Source organism: Pinus tabuliformis, chromosome 4_2, assembly GCF_031772625.1.
Source record: "Pinus tabuliformis cultivar Carrire ecotype Pingquan chromosome 4_2, CPIR1, whole genome shotgun sequence".
In the NCBI taxonomy this organism is placed as follows: Eukaryota; Viridiplantae; Streptophyta; class Pinopsida; order Pinales; family Pinaceae; genus Pinus; species Pinus tabuliformis.
Window position 1 is genome coordinate 90,626,261 of NC_142304.1, and position 8,455 is coordinate 90,634,715.

The following is an 8,455-nucleotide window of genomic DNA, read 5'->3' on the forward strand; positions in this document are numbered from 1 at the left end:
CATCGTGATAAGACATGGAAACCCAAATTTCCCGCACTAAGGAGGCTTTCGACAAGGCGAGACATGGAATCCCTAGGTTCCCCATAATTTGGCAACTTTTGTCGAGGAGGGACTAGGAGACCCCATGTCACACTCCTATCCTAGTGGTAGTATTTCAACCACACATAAGTGGTTGTGGCACTGCTGTACTTTTTCCTTTTACCAATACTTGAGTACACAGTCTGCGCCTACTTCAACACTTAGTCAATTTTCCAATAAGTGTTCTTAAAAATGCAGTGAAAATAAATTACCATCAATTTATCTTCTTCAATTATTCTTTCAACCTATCGTGTCATGTGGTCATGTTGCACTGCCAACGGCCTGCACGACATAACTCCACACTTGAACTATGAACCTTTTCGCTCGACTTTCCATTCCACGATGCCCAAACTCTACCCGTCGGTGTGGTCCATAGTGAGGGTACATGGCCCACAAGCAGTGTAGCCTAGCTACCTAGTTGGAAACTTGCCCCTCTCTGCCTGTCCACACTACCAAGTCTGAACCGCCCGCTGTAATCCGCCCGCCGTTGCGGCCCTCTTACCCATGTCCTTCTCTTCCTTTTGTTTTTAGCCAACTCCTTCCTTCGCACTTGTTATGTGATGTGGAAGTTTGAGTTTGATGTCCCTTCGTCGAATACCATCCTGCTTACTTATACGCATCCTTTCACCCAGGGGCCGTGTCTCTTGGGGATAAAAAGGGTCGGCTCCATCAACTTGCATCCCAGCCAACCTGCCATATAACCTTGACACACCCCATTCCAACGAACCGCCATGTCCCTTCATGTGCATCATCGCACCCATGGGTCGGCTCCAACACTTAGCTAATTACACCTGTCACCACACATCGCACACCTACCCACATCCTAACTTGTCTGCACATGGTCAACTCTTTCATCCGGGAGCCCAACAAGGGTCGCCCACACACCTTCCACCGTTGACTCACCCATCGTGCACGTATCAAGAGGCATGCACCTTGCCCAACATGGAATTCCTACTATGAGTGCGCCCATCACCGTCGCACATAAGCGAATGCCATGCCAAGTCTTCGCATATAAACGAATGGTCACCCGCGTTGCATATAACCGAATGCAGAAGTTTGTACTACGGGTTCAGTCTTTCGACTCTCTCAGGCGCTCCCAACTCGAATACCTGACACCCCAGCCCCCGTACGTGGTAGAGTTTTCCTGCATGATGGGACATGAAAAACCTAGAGTTTGAGCACTTGGGACCTTGTTGTCATGGCAGGGCAGGAAAACCCCGCTTTCCCCACACTAGAATGGCTCCCGTCACAAAGAGGCATGGAAATCCCAAGTTCCAGAGACAAACCAGGCAACTGGTTTCCACCTTGCCCCAGAATGGAGACCCTGAGTTCACAAGACTTGGGCAGTTCTTCATCATTCTGCAACATGGAAACAATGAGTTCCATAAACTTGGGCAATTTTGGTCGTGTTGTGACATGGAAACCCAAGTTCCCCACACTGGGGCCACGGTTTTAGCCCTAGCGAAAGATGGAGACCCCATAGGTTCCTAGAATTATGTGGTTTCCCTCATGCAATGAAAAAAAAGCTCCCGAGTTCCACGGGCTTGGGTGGTTCTCTGTCGTTCCGCAGCATGGAAACCCAAGTTCCCTACACTGAGGTCATGGTTTCTTTCATGGTGGGACATGGAAGACCCTGATTTTGCCATAATTGGGTGGTTTTCGTCATGCCACAGAACGGAAAGCCCCGTGTTCAGTAGACTTGGACAATCATTCCCTGTTGCGCGATGACATGGAAACCTAAAGCTCCCCAATCTTGGGCAGTAATTTCATGTCACATGATGACATGGAAACTCGAAGCTCCCCAGACTTGGGCGACAGTTTTAGTCGTGGAACGAGCGACATGGGAACCTTGCATTTCCCAGACTTGGGTAGCAATTTTTGTCGTGACACGAAATGGAAACCCCGTGTGTCCACTGACTTGGGTAGCAGTTTCCATCACGCCACGAAATGGACACCCCGAGTTCCCCGAACTTTGGCATCTTTTCGTCACCCCATGACATGGAAATTCAAAGTTCCACAGACTCTCGGGCGATTTAGGGTGTGTCGCGACATGGAAACCCAAGGTTTCCCAGACTTTAGTTTTTTCCGTCAGTGGTTCCAGTCGTGCCGCGATATGGAAACTGTGAGTTCCCTAGACTTGGGCAATTGTTTCAAAACACCCCAAATTCCGCAAACTTGCGAGCTGGTTTGCATCGTCATGGAAACCCCAAGTTCCCCGCGTTGGGGCATTGCTAAAAACCTCACATTTCCATTGTGTCATAAAATGAGGAAACTCGCGGTTCCATCAAAGGTGGGACATGGAAACCCCAAGTTTTCCTAGACATGGGAACTGCCGGTTTTGGTCGTGGTGCAACATGGAAACCCCAAGCTTCCCAGGCTTGGGCGCCAAGGCGTGACATGGAAGCCCCAAGTTTCGGCAAGCTTGGGCACTGCCAATTTCAGTCGTGGTGTGACACGGAAACCCCAATTTTTCCCAGGTTTGGGCACCAGTGGATGACTTGGAAACCCCAAATTTTTGGCGGACATGGAAACCCCAAAGTTCTTGCACTGGGCGGAAGCCCCAAATTTTAGGTGCCGGGTGGAAACCCCAAATTTTGGGCGTGACATGGAAACCCCAATTTTTTTTGTGCTGGGCGGAAGCCCCAAACTTTAGGCACCCGATGGAAACCCAAAATTTTGGGTGCCAGTGCGCGACATGGAAACCCAAACTTTTCGCATGCTTGGGCGCCGGGGTATGGCATGGAAACCCCAATTTTTCCCAGGCTTGGGAGCCTTTTTCGTCGCAACATGGAAACCCCAAATTTTGGGCACTGAGACACGACATCGAAACCCCAAAATTTTGAGTGACGAAGCACGACATGGAAACCCCAATTTCCCTGGGCTTTGGTGCCTTTTCCGTCGCGGTGTGGAAACCCCAAGTTTCCTACCCCAAAGCAATAAAAATTTGTCCTCTGGAGGAAGAGGCAAAGGCGCGAGAGTGGGAGGGTTGTCCAGATTTGTTTGTGACAAGAGCGAAGCTCTGAATCAAGGTGAATAAGGGCTAAATCTCAGTGGATCGTGGCAACAAGGCTACTCTGCCACTTAGAATACCCCGTCGCGTATTTAAGTCATCTGCAAAGGATTCTTCTCAACGACTGCTTGGAATTAAACTTCAAAGCTTACCTAACCGAGATGCTTCACGGTTGCGGTTTGCAAATGACATGGGTCCCTATGGGTGACAAAGCGATGCCCCTAATGTAGGTCGAGATATAGTTGAAGAGCGACATGCACCACTTCTAGCATGGATTCTGACTTAGAGGCATTCAGTCATAATTCGACAAAAGGTAGCTTCGCGCCACTGACTTTTCAACCAAGCGCGATGACCAATTGTGTGAATCAATAGTTCCTCTCAGACTAAGTTGAATTACTATTGCAATGCAGTTCATCAGTAGGGTAAAACTAACCTGTCTCACGATGGTCTAAACCCAGCTCACATTCCCTATTGGTGGGTGAACAATCCAACACTTGGTGAATTCTACTTCACAACGATAGGAAGATTCGACAATGAAGGTTCAAAATGAAACGTCACAATGAATTCTTAGCTGCAACAAGCTAGTTATCCCTATGGTAACTTTTCTAGCACCTCTAGCTTCAAATTCGAAAAATCTAAAGGATTGATAGGCCCTGCTTTCATATTTTGTATTCATACTGAAAATCAAAATCAAATAAGCTTTTACCCTTTTTTTCCACATGATATTTCTCTTCTCGTTGAGCTCATCTTAGGACACCTGCATTATCTTTTAACAGATGTGTCGCCCCAACAAAACTCCCCACCTGACAACGTCTTTTGCCTGGATCGACTTGCTCGAACATGCCTTAAGGCCAAAAACTGTGTAGTGCCATGTCTTCACCCCACAGAATAATTAGAATAACATTAAAAGTAGTGGTATTTCACTTGTGCTGAAAACGGTTCCCACTTATTCTATACCTCTCATCTCATTTCACAAAGACGGACTAGAGTCAAGATCAACAAGGTCTTCTTTCCCTGTTGATTTTGCCAAGCTCGTTCCCTTGGCTGTGGTTTCACTAGATAGTAGATAGGGATAGTGGGAATCTCATTAATCCATTCATGTGCATCACTAATTAGATGACGATGCATTTGGATACCTTAAGAGAGTCATAGTTACTCCCATCATTTACTCACGCTTGGCTGAATTTCTTCACTTTGACATTCAGAGCACTGGGAAAAAATCACATTGCGTCAGCATCTGCAGGGACCATTGCAATGCTTTGTTTTAATTAAACAGTCAAATTCCCCTTTTCCGTACCAGTTCTGAGTCGACTGTTCGATGCCTAGGGAAAAGCCCTCGGCAGGGGGCATTTTATGCCCATAGCCCAATTGACACACGACTGCCCACCCTCTCCATGAGAGCAACATGGGTAGGGCACAGACCCCTAGGCCCAACCCTCAGAGCCAATCCTTTTCCCGAAGTTATGGATCCGTTTTTCTAACTTCACTTACCTACATTGTTCTATTAACCAGAGGTTATTCACCTTGGAGACTTGATGTGGTTATGAGTACAACTAGGCATGAACAGTACTTGGTCCTCCAGATTTTCAAGGGTTGCCGAGGGCACACAGGACACTACAAGACATGCAATGCTCTTCCAGAAAAGAAAAGATAACTCTTCCCGGGGTCCCCGACAACGTCTCCAGATTTCCTAACATTTTCGCCTGCTGCCATGTCCCAGTTTGGGAATATTAACCTGATTCCCTTTCGATGCTCATGCATAGTGTACCCTTCATACAAGCCTTGCCCATATCTTAGGATCGACTAACCCATGTCCAAGCACTGTTCACATGGAACCTTTCCCCACTTTAGCCTTCAAAGTTCGCATTTGAATATTTGCTACTACCATCAAGATCTGCACCGGGGGCTAATGCACCCAAGTTCATGCCCGAGGTTTCTCAACAACCCCCACATCCTCCTAGTCATTGGAGCTAGGAGATTTCTCCGATGGTCGAGTATAGGTTGCGCACTTCAATGCCATCCATTTTTTAGGCTAGTTGATTCGACAAGTGAGTTGTTACACACTCCTTAGCAGATTTCGACTTCCATGACCACCGTCCTACTGTCTTAATCAACCAACACCCTTTGTGGGATCTAGGTTAGCGTGCAATTCAGCATTGTAACTCGACATTTGGTTCATCCCACATCGCCAGTTCTGCTTACCAAAAATGACCCACTTGGAGCTCTCGATTCCATGGCACAGCTCAATGGAGCAATCACACCCTCTTACCTATTTAAAGTTTGAGAATAGGTCGAGGGAATTACACCCCCAATGCCTCTAATCATTTGCTTTACCTGATAAAACTCGTGTGTGAGCTCCAGCTATCTTGAGGGAAACTTTGGAGGAAACCAGCTACTAGATGGTTTGATTAGTATTTCACCCCTATATCCAAGTCGGACGAATGATTTACACATCAGTATCGCTACGATCCTCCACCAGAGTTTCCTCTGGCTTTGCCCTACTCAGACATAGTTCACCATCTTTCAGGTTGCAATAGGTGTGCTCGCACTCAAACCCTTCACATAAGCTCAATGTCGATCGACAATGCACACCCTAGAGAGAGGATCTCACCCATTAGCTTCCTTGTGCCTTGTCTGTTTTCAAACCCATCAACTCGCACACATGTTAGACTCCTTGGTCCGTGTTTCAAGATGGGTTGAATGGAAAGCCCGCCAACCAACACCACGAGTGCACAGGTGCACACAACCCACCACAAGGGCACATGCTTCATTGCTCAACCACCGCAATGGCAAACTGACAGGTAGTAATCCACTCGCATTTGTGACGATGCAGCAGCCTGTGTTGGTTTGCACCTCAAGTCGAGCGGTGGACCAACCTGAGCCATTCCACATTCGACCGAGATGCATCGAAAGCCTCCATCCACTTCCTTCCCAAAAATTTCGAGCACTCTTTAACTCTCTTTTCAAAATCCTTTTCATCTTTCCCTCATGGTAGTTGTTTTCTATCAGTCTCTCACCCTTATTTAGCCTTGGACAGAATTTACCACCCAATTAGGGTTGCATTCCAAAACAACCCAACTCGCCGAAAACACCTCGTGATGCAGGGTCCTGGCCCGACGGGGCTGTCACCCTCTCAGGTTCCCCCTTCTAAGGGACTTGGCCTAGGTCCACCGCTGAGGATGCTTCTATAGACTACAATTCAGGCAATGTTGCCCCCTGATTTTCATGCTAAGCTCTTCCTGGTTCGCTCACCGCTACTAGGGGAATCCTTGTAAGTTTCTTTTCCTCCACTTAATTATATGCTTAAACTTAGCGGGTGTTCTCGCCTAAGCTGAGGTTGCAAAGGTGGAGCTAAATCCGCCCTACCTGATGGGAGGAAAAGAGAGAGCAAAGAAATTTTGAGCTATCCCACACAAAGCTCGCATCAGCTAACGCCGACTGCCCATCCAAGGGGACAAGATCATCGCTCGCCGACACACACCACAAAACATCGCTTGAGGTATTTCAGCCAACTACACTGCATTACGCACAGACGAACAGCTTCGATGCTCCCTAACATATTGTAGGGGGTGCGTTTGAATGGGATGTGATTCCCAAAAAGACATGCCTTCGACGTCCGCAAAGCACACACCACGATACAAAGAAATGACTAAGTCCCACAAAAAACCGACAATCCAAAGGGAGGAACAAAGACACAACCCACTACTTATTTTTTCCTTAGAAGGGGAGTGGGTCATGAGAGGATGAGGAATTCCATCGGTGGAAAAGGCATGAGATAAGATTGCCACCCTCATGCCCATTGGTAGGGAAAACTGCGATCTCGATGGAGCTCAGACCGATGGAGGGGTTTTTCATTACCTAGACACCCAACCCTTCCGCAAGGGCATATCGAGGAACGGTCGGGAGGACTAGGGTGGCTAGCCTAATGAGTCAGCCCAATGAGTTGAATTACTCTTCATCCATCCCATACTGACCCCACCCTAATAATTTCCTCTCACGGAAGGTTTGAGCTACTAGGCATGCATGCAACCACTCCCTTGACCCAACCACTAGCAAAAAAACTCACCCAAGAAACACATCAGCCACCGCTGCCTTTTCAAGAGAACCAATTATGGAAGCCTACACCCTTGGCCCATGCCTTCCAATGAACAGAAGACCGAGCACCACCACTACGAATGAGCCTTCCTTTCGTTCGGTGGGCCAGACATAGTACCACCTACACAAACTCCCATTCATGACCTCCGATTCAACCACCTTTTGTTCAACTAATGCCCTCACCGTGTCGTCCTGCACAAACCACAAATCGGCCATTCAACTCATTCAGAGGACACCCTCACCAAGTTGCCTGATACGCCCATCGTTCAGCCCTACATGAATGCCCTACCCAGCTCACCCGTCGTTCAACACTACACAAACGCCCTACGTAGTTCACCTGTCAATTAGCTTTGCACGAACGCCCTACCCAGTTCACTCATCGTTCAGCCTTGCACGAACACCCTATCTGGTTCACCCATCATGTGGGCACACTCACATGACCTGCTCTTCCACAAAACTACTGAAGGCTTGCTCGCACTTCACACTTCTCACTTGAATGTTCGCTCCAAGTGTGATGACCCTCCACCACAACTCGTCCTCCTATTTGTATGACCACTCACTCCACCGTTTGGGCATCCGGCCGAACTTCATTCCACATCCATTTGTCATCCTATTTATGTTTTATCATCGTCGACCCGCCCATTTGCAATGTTCGGCTACCCATCATGTGTTGGTTCGCTTGTCGGCTCGGCTGCTCCTTGGGTCACCCGAGACCACCCACATGATATAAACATACCATGCTCAAACTTCATCGCATTTGCTCTGTTTAGGTTCGTGCGACCTGTAGCTTGACTCGCTTGACTGTGCCCTCGCCTAGTGCGCCCTCGCCCTTCCGCCAACCACAGCTCATGGGCGTTACACGCCCAAAAGATTTAACACAGGCGCCCTCAAATGACCCGCCCAAACGAGTTTACATGGCCGCCCACAAACGACCTGCCCAAACGAGTTTACACAAACGCCCTCAAATGACCTGCCCGAATGAGTTTACATAAGTACCCTCAAACGACTGGCCCAAATGAGTTTACATGGACATCCACACATGACCAAAACGAAGGCACAAGGTAGAGTTGGGAAAAAGAGCTGCACGAACATGCACAAAGCTCACACCGGGTCACAACTTAGCATTTTTGATACGGGCTTGTGTGCTTGGGCGTGCCCTCACACTGAATGACCTAACCGAATGAGTTTACATGGACACGCTCGCCCAACCCACCCGAACGAGTTTATACAGACACCCCGCCTAACCCACCTAAACAAGTTTACGTGGACACC

At 48.2% G+C, this 8,455-nt stretch overlaps 1 non-coding gene across 1 annotated transcript; it reads right to left on the reverse strand.

Moving 5' to 3' along the window:
* Window positions 1-3,097: 3,097 nt before the first annotated feature.
* LOC149168401 (25S ribosomal RNA) lies at window positions 3,098-6,428 on the reverse strand. The gene has a single exon (XR_016259989.1). It is a non-coding gene; the product is annotated as a 25S ribosomal RNA (ribosomal RNA).
* Window positions 6,429-8,455: the final 2,027 nt, after the last annotated feature.